The sequence below is a fragment of the Erinaceus europaeus genome, chromosome 11 (assembly GCF_950295315.1).
Source record: "Erinaceus europaeus chromosome 11, mEriEur2.1, whole genome shotgun sequence".
NCBI classification, from domain to species: Eukaryota; Metazoa; Chordata; class Mammalia; order Eulipotyphla; family Erinaceidae; genus Erinaceus; species Erinaceus europaeus.
Genome location: NC_080172.1, coordinates 88,133,036 through 88,142,175, shown reverse-complemented (window position 1 = coordinate 88,142,175; position 9,140 = coordinate 88,133,036). Strand labels below are relative to the sequence as shown.

Genomic DNA, 9,140 nt, shown 5'->3' with positions numbered 1-9,140 from the left:
AGGTGTCTATCTTCCCCCCCCCACCCCCCCCACCCCCCGTCTTCCCCTCCTATCTCCATTTCTCTCTGTCCTGTCCAACAACGAACAACATCAACAATGGCAATAATAATAACCACAACGAGGCTACAACAACAAGGGCAACAAAAGGTGGAAAAAAATGGCCTCCAGGAGCGGTGGATTCATAGTGGAGGCACTGAGCCCTGCAATAATCCTGGAGGAAAAAAAAAAAAAAGCTGATGTTAGGATACATGGGTAAAAGTTAGTAAACCTTTACTAGCTAAAAGTCAGTGAATTTTCGTATATGCAAAGGTTAACCAGAAGAGATCCCCCATGGTGTGCACTTATTTTACAACAGAAGATTTATTTAGGTGAACTATGATCTAGTTAGACTCATCCAAGAATGGGTTAAGAAGAAAAGCTACTAGATTTAGCTCCAGGGAAAAATGTTTATTCATACAGATGGTCAGAATAGGGAGATGGTCAAAACACAGATGATCATTTCTAGGGAAAATTTAGACTACCCCAGACCAAGGAAATTTTCAAGGGTAGATTTAGGCTACTCCAGACCCAAGAAACTTTCAAGGGGAGATCAGGATGCCCCAGACCTGGAGAACCTTCTAAGAAAAACATGCTACTACTACTACTACTACTACTACTAAGGTTGTTTAAGGTTATTCTTGATGTTAATGCAAACAGTTATATATGATGTCATCTGTATCCTTGATGTTAATGAAAACAATCTTACATGATATATACTATATCTGGGCAAAAAACACTTAAAAATAAAGTTCTGCAGAGAGATGGCAGTGACATGTCAGCTGCTTTACACCTAAAGCAGCTGACATGTCACTTATTCATCTCGCCGACTCACCCTTTTTAAGGGACTCTTAATTACTTTCGCTGGAGCTGGCTCCCAGCATTGGTCCTATTAACTTTTCACACTCCCTCATCTTCTTAACATCCTTCTTTTGTTTAAATGCTATGATCAATCACTAAAATCTTAATTTGCATACGTCTTTATTCTCTTGTACCTCTTTTGCTTTATCACTCTTGTTTATGTCTGGTTAATTTACACTATCAATTCCCTGACCTATTGATAAATCTATATATCTGAATGTGGATAGGTAAAATATAGTACCTCATTAATTGTTCTCATGTAAGTCTATACTCATGGAAATCCAGTAGGCAACTGTACAATATTGTTCTGGTATCTGCATCTTCCATTTCTCAAATCACAAATCTACCTCTATTCTAAGGTGATGACTTCATTCTACTTAAAGTCAATACCTCCATTACTTTTTTAATTCATTATATTTTAATTTTATTGATTTTGTTATAGTGCTTATTCTTCTCTGTATACTGAAACTTTTTTACACACTGGTTGTATTACTCTGGTATTCATAAATTAATTATATCATGTATTTTTCATTTATTTGGTAGAGCAAAATATTTGGATGCTTTATTTGAACTTCTTGGATAATCTTTATTTGCATTTCTTGGATAATTAGTGACACTGTGCACTTTCTTATGTGTATATTGGCCCTCTGTATCTCTTCTTCTGCAAAGTTTTTGTCCATGTCCTCACCCCATTTTCTTATGGGTTTGTTTATTTTCTTGGTGCTAAGTTTACTGAACTTTTTATTAATTTTTATGGTTAGTCCTGTATCTGAAGTATATTGTATAAAATCTTCCCCCAAAATATAGGATATCTTTCTATACTCTTTGCTATGAAGACGCTTTACAATTTGATGTAGTTTCATTGATTCATTTTTATTTTTATTTTATGTGCTGTTGGATTTGAATATCTGAAGACATTTTGAAGCATAGGTCATGAAATGTTCTGTCAATGTTTTCTTTTTCTAATTATTTGATAGCATGGAATATCTTTGTCTTTGATCCCCTTGTAATTGATTTTAGTGCTTAGTGATATGGTTGACTTTCATTCCTTTGAATGTTTCAACCTAGTTTTTCCAGCACTATTTATTAAAGAGACTCTCCTCTCTCCACTTAATGTTCTAGGCCCCTTTGTAAAAAAAAATTAGTTGCCCATACATTTGGGGACTTAATTCTGTACTTTAAATTCTGTTCCTCTTATGTGTGTGTTTGTTTTGGTTCCAGTACCAGGCTGTTTTTATTATAGTAATTCTGTTGTATAGTTTAAGATCAAGAAGTTGTTATCTCTGGTCTTGTTCTTGTTCTTTTTTTTTTTTTTTTGACAACCTTAGGAATTGTTTGGTTCCAGATAAATTTTTGTAGCTTTTGTTCTATCACTTTGATGGGTATACCATTAAATCTTTATATGATTCTGGGTAGGATAGTCATTTTGACAATATTAGTTCTTGTTATAAAAAGAACATTGAATATTTTTCCATTTCTTTGTACTTCTTTCTATTTCTTTGGAGAATGATTCATAGCTTTCACTGTACAAGTTCTTCACATCCTTTGTAAACTTTATTCCTAAATATTTATTTTGTTTATTTGCTATTTATTTTGTTTTTTGCTATTATAATAAGGGGGTTGGATTTCTGGGTATTATTTTGTTTGTTTGTTTGATTTTTTGTTTTTGCCTTCAGGTTTATTCCTGGGAATCCACTACTCCTGGAGACCATTTTTCTCATTTTTTTTGCCCTTGTTGTTGTTGTTATTGTTGTCATTACTATTGCTGTTGTTGTATATGATAGAGAGAAATCCAGAGAGTAGGGGAAGACAGAGAGGGGGAGAGAAAGACACCTGCAAACCTGCTTCACCGCTTGTGAAGCAACCCCCCTGCAGGTGGGGATTCAGGGGCTCAATCTAATTTGGTGTTTGGTATATTGATTTGGTAACATGGCACTTTCTGTATTGTTCAGTAAATTGCAGGGTTTTTCCTTACTGATATCTAAGATTTTCTATATATCTAATCATATTTTAAATAATGAGAATTTAACTTATATTCTGATATGAATGCCTTTAACTCTTTTATCTTGCCTGGCTGCTATGACTAGGACCTCTAACACTATATTGGATAGTAATAGTGACAATGGGCACCCTGACTTATACCTGATTGGAGAGGAAAAGCTTTTAGCTTCTTACTATTGGGTATGATGTTTGTAGTAGGTTCATTGTATATAGAATCAATGCATTTGAGAATTTTCTCATCCACCCCCTCCCCCTTTTAATGTTGATCATGAATGGATACTGGATCTTCCTGCAGCTCTGGTGGGAGTTTAAATTGGTCCAACCCTTGTGGGCGACAGTATGGAGATTTCTGAGAAATCCATACCGAGGTGGCACAGTGGCTAAGGAACTAGACTCTCAAGCATGAGGTCCTGAGTTCAATCCCTGGCAGCGCATGTACCAGAATGATGCCTGGCTCTTTCTTTCTCTCCTCCTATCTTTCTCAATAATAAAACATTAAACACAAAGAAACAAACAAAGAAAAAAACAATAGAACTACCATATGACTCATAAATTTCTGTCCCAAGGATTTATCCTAACCAAACACCTATCATAAAAGATCTGTTTATGTTCGTAGCAGCACAATTTGTAATTGACAAAACTTAGAAGCAACCCAGATGTCCAATGGCAGATGAGTGGCTAAAGAAAACTGGTATATATACATGATGGAATACTGTTCAGCTAGGGAGTTAGGCAGTAGCGCAACAGATTATGGGGCAAAGCACAAGGACTGGCATAAGGAATAATATTCTGCATATTAAAAACAATGAACTCCTGTCCTTGCTGTCAACTTGGATGAAATTGGAAGACATCAGGTTATATTAAATAATCCCCCACCCCCCTAAAAGGACAAATACCAGATAATCTCACTTTTAAGTGAGACCTAATTCTTAGGAACAGGGAGGAAGAAAACAAAGTGAAACATGAACTGGATTTGGTATTTTGCATCAAAGCAAGGAACTTGGGAAAAGGAGGTAGGAATGGGGTGGAAGAGAACTATGCTGGTCAGGAGCACAATGATATTATATGCATGTGATAATGAATACATGACATTAACCTCCTCAGGAAAAACAAGTCACTGAGTGAGAAGTTAAATCATATAGAATTAAGTCATGAAGGTTTTTAGGTGTATTTTAAAGAATAGCTAGTGTTGATTAATTTATGCAACCATTATTCTAGTAATTCTCCTTTCTATTTCATATATTTTCAATTTTTAAAATTTCTTATTGAAGTACCCTCAAGTTCAGAGGTGCTTTTTTTTTCCTCAGTCATATTTAATCTACTAAGAGTCTATCTTCATTATTCATTTCAGTTATGGTGTTTTTTTAAATTCAATTCCCTAGTATTTATTTTAGATTCTTTGTGAGAGTATTCATCTTTATCCATGTATTTCTTACCGTTTTCTTTTAGCCAAGTAGCATATAAGTCACAGTTGCTTTGAGTTCCAGACTGGATAATTCTGAGATTCGTGTTTGTTTTGTCTTTATATGTTGTACTTAAAAAAAAAAGTTTTATTATTATCTCTATTTATTGGATGAAACAGTAGTAAATCAAGAGGGAAAGAGGTGATAGAAGTGGAGAGAGACAGAGAGACACCTGCAGCCCTGCTTTACCACTTGTGAAACTTTCCCCCTACAGGTGGAGACCAGGGTTTGAACCTGAGCCCTCACGCCTGTAACATGTGCACTTAACCAGGTGTGCCACCACCCAGCCCCTGGATGTTGTGCTTTCATTTTTCCTTGTAATGGTGGATGAAAGACAGGCATGATGCAATGGTGAAAAGGAACTGTAGTAAATAGGACTTTACTAGTTGAAAGGCATTGGAGGAAGGAGTGCTCTATTGATGTCAAGTTACATTCCAGTCAATTGAGTCTAGGACCTTGATCTTCATAATTGTCTCCTAATCCTTTATGGGTGGGTCAAAATGGCTGAATGAAATGGCTGGATAAATTGTGTATTTTCCTTTTCTGTAGTATGCTAGATTCCAATTAAATTCCTATAGGTGAAAGCTTTCAAATTCATACCTACAGGAAATGAAAGTGAAAGTGCACATAGCCTTTTCATTTTATATAAATGCACCTTGATCCTTTTGTTGCTGAGTCAAATATATGTTGTAATCAACCTAATGTCTCCAATATTAATAGGTTAATTAAATATTAGTAAATCCTACTTTATCAATGTAGTCTGTATTTTAACGCCTCTTACAATCTCAAGTGGTAATTCTCTTCTGAACCACCATTGTATTGATTATCACAATTTGGCTTCTTGTATAGCGTCTGCTCAAATTTTCTCAATTACAGTCTAAATCTGAAGCAATGAACAACAGTGATTCTTTTAAATTGTGAGTTAGATTTCATAATTTCTTTGCTCTGAATACTTCATTGTCTTCCTCTTAAATCAGAATAAACTGGAAATTTACTTAAATTTCCTCTGAAGTCACGCATAACCTATTACCCTTGACCTCAACTTTTACTGTATTTTACTGTGCTTAGTTTGCTGATCTTTCCACTACTGTACACAAAGCACTTTTGTAAGTAAGTGTCTTATCACTGGCTGTTCCCACTGTCAGGAATTCCCAGAGATTGGATATCCATATGGCTTTATGGTTGTTCTCAAATTTTTGTTTATCCATATGGTTGTTCTCAAATTTTTGCTTAAATATTTGGTGACTGCTATAATGGAAATAGCAGTTCCTTTATGCCTCTTACCCCTCTCTACCTCCACTGCCTGTTTCTCCTCTTTTCCTCCCTTTCTTTCTCTGTCTCTTCCTTTCTTCCTTCCTTCTTTTCTTCCTTTCTTTCTTTTTTTTTTTTTTTTAACAAAAGCATTCTTCAGCTCTGGCTTATAAAGGTAGAAGGACTGAACCTGAGACCTTGGAACTTCAGGAAAAGAATTCTTTTACATAACCATGGTGTTATCTCCTGATCCTTCAGTTTACATTTTTTACTTACTCTCCCACTGCCTTAAACAAACCTACAAACTGTGTGTGTTTTGCTCCCTTAATCCTGGAGAATTTGTTAAAGTTTTGATTAGAAGAAAATGGGGGAAAGTTTGCACAAGGTTTATTTGGTTCCACTCACAATGTGATTATTATTGCCCATAATAAGTCCATCACAGCAACAAATACAGTGCAGCACATTCTGATGCTCAAGCATATTTACATCATTAAATTTTATTTAAATATTAATTATTATTAAAATAATAGCTGGCGAATCTTAGCATGAAGTCATACTGGTTATCTATCAACAAAAAAATCCACTAAAATTATTCATATACAAACATTTTTTTACTACAATTATTGTTGTTATTTAACTTAAAAAAGGGGTTTTGGTGTATTGGGGGCTGCTTGTGGCATGTAAAAGGATTCATAGCAGGAGCTGGGAACTGGTTTAAATAATACAGGGTTTATTAGGGTGAGACAGGTAAAAGATAAAATAAGCACTTATCATCAAGGATTAAGAATACACTAGGTCCATAAAGTCTAAATATAGTTATCAAAAGTTGTTCAGAAGCATCTCAGCGGTCCGCCATGGCTACTTCTCATAGGAACTGAACACATGTGACTCTGATAACCAGTAAACTTTCAGATCCCTCTACGGCCATGAACAACCTTTACCAGAGCTGATAATTGTTTATCTTATGGGACTAAACTTTTAATGTATAGATGACTATACATTAAAGCAATATCTACTAACATGAAATGATTTGTTCAAGGAGTATGATATGACTCCACATATGTCTATTCTAGAAAATGGCATTAAGAACAGTAAGGATGAGAGGATATCATTTTAGGCATTTTGCATACCCATCTACTTAAAGATCTCCAAATTATAAGAAGCATTGTGCAGGAACACTGTTCACTGGTCTCTGCCAATACATTTTCAAGATTTATGTGTGCCCTCCAAACTGGCTTCCTACTTCAGATTGCTTGGGAAAAGTACATATCTGATGGTTAATAAAATCCTTTCTACTTTTCATTTATTACAACCTATACTTGAACAAATTTATTGAGCATTGAACTACATACTTGATATACTATAATAAAAAGAGCTCCCTAATGGGTCTAAAGAAGAGAATGTAACACTAGTTACACCATGAATTAATACTTGGGCAGAAAATGAGGGAGAGAAAAATGGGAAACTCGTATCAATTGGGAACAGAAATGATACTTTTGTACTGAACAGAGAAAAGGCATAATAACTTCTAGTATTTATTACTGAATGTTTATTTGTTCTCCAGTCTTTATTCTGGTATGATCACAATGGAAAAATAATAAAATAGTGTCTTTATAATTACTGTGACTATTTATAAATTATTTTAAGAAAAATATTTTTGAAATTTTTGGATCAGATTGGACTTTTTTGTTTGTTTCTCTACTCTTAAGACATATAGTTCCTGTATTTTAGAGATAAAAGCTTTTTTTTTCTAATATGGAACATTTCACGAATTTGTGTGCCATCCTCATTCAGGGGCCATACTAACCTTCTTTGTATCGTTCTCCTTTATTTCCTGAAGAATGTCAGTAGGAAAATCCATATAAGGAATACATGTAATAAATCCCAGGAAGTAGAATAAAAAATAATCTCTCAGGAAAGTGAAATACAAGATAAGACTTTAAGAAGAAAAATTTTGGACAAACCAAAATAAGGTAGATTAAGGGGAAAATGAAAGCTAGATATTTCAAAATTAGATAGAAGACCTGGAAAGGGTAAGGAAATAAATAGAAGAAATTTTCACTGGATATTCTAAGCTGTAAGTAGTAAATTTGTCTTCACAGAAAACTGGATCAGTAACACAGATAAAGTGTTTGGAAAGACAACACAGAACACATTAAAAAGAAATTCCATACGTAAACATATACACTGACTGAACATAATGATAAGAGTTTTGTAGAAGATGGGGCAAATGAAATTGTAAAAGCAGGTTCCCAGAAGATGGCGGACTGAGAAGCTGCTAGTGGCTTGAGCTCTGATCACATCTTCTGGAAACGGTAGGATTTTCTGCATTTAGTAGGCCAGTCAATAAGGGGTCCTAGCAGTAACACCAAGAAGGTGACTATAAGTTAATTTGCGTTAAGAATTAGAGTAGGGGTGGCGCGGACTAGCGGGCGGGCTGCTCCAGACTTCCCTGGCGGCGGGGGGGAAGGCGGGTGCGCTGGGCACTGTCCTCGGCCCGGGAAGGCGGCTCCTCGGCTGATTGCAGAGACCTGCTGGGCAGCCAGCAGAGGACCGGGAGGGAGCACTGTAGCTCGGGGGCTTTCTCTTGGGAGTCTCTGGGGACCAACGCGACCCTGAGGGAGGATCCGAGGACATCTTGAGTACAGCTCTCATTGGATCAAAAGGACTTGGAGCTAGTTTTCATCTTTGAGAAATCCTTTAAAAAAGCTTGGGGGGGGGGGCAGGAGGGTTTCCCGGAAGATGGCAGACTGAGAAGCTGCTAGTGGCTGAGCTCTGACCACATCTCCTGGAAATGGTAGGATTTTCTGCCTTTAGCAGGCCAGCCAATAAGGGGTCCTAGTGGTAACACCAAGGAAGTGACTATAACTTAATTTGGGTTAAGAATTAGAGTAGGGAATAAAGGGGAAAAATTTTTTTTTTCTTCCTTTTAATTTTCAAGCATACCTCCTTCGCCCCCCCATAACCAGTCCCTGGGGACCAGCTCCTAGCAGGGGATCCTGCTAGGAGCTCCCTTTCTTTACCAAATTACTATCCCACCAGGGAGTATCATTAATTCTAAGTCTATACCCTTCTGAAACCTCTGGCCTTTTTTCTTTCTAAGTAGCCAAAACCCCCCCACCTCACCCCACATAGCTAATTAAATAATTAAAAATAAATACATTTAAAAAAACCCTTTCCTTTCACTGCCCTTTTATGACTATTCTTTTTCTTTTTTCTCTCTCTTTCTTTTTTTTATTTTTCTTTTTCTCATTCTTGTCATCCTTTCTTCCTTAATCCTACATCTTCCAAAGTCACATCCCCAAGCCCCCACACTACCAAACAGTGTGCTTTTTTGAATTCACAGATACACATTTGGGAATTTCCTTTCACTGCTCTTTAATTACAGCTCTTTTTCTTATCTTTTCCCTTTTCTCTCTCTTGTCTCTCTCTCTCTCTCTCTCTCTCTTTAATCTTGTCATACACTTCTTCCTTCTTCTTTGCCTTTCTGAATTTGTGAATTATTTTGGGGAAGAAATCACACTCAGA

At 36.1% G+C, this 9,140-nt stretch overlaps 1 pseudogene; it reads right to left on the bottom strand.

Annotated features, from left to right (window-relative positions):
• Positions 1 to 7,361: 7,361 nt before the first annotated feature.
• LOC132541584 (U6 spliceosomal RNA) lies at positions 7,362 to 7,461 on the bottom strand (annotated as a pseudogene).
• Positions 7,462 to 9,140: the final 1,679 nt, after the last annotated feature.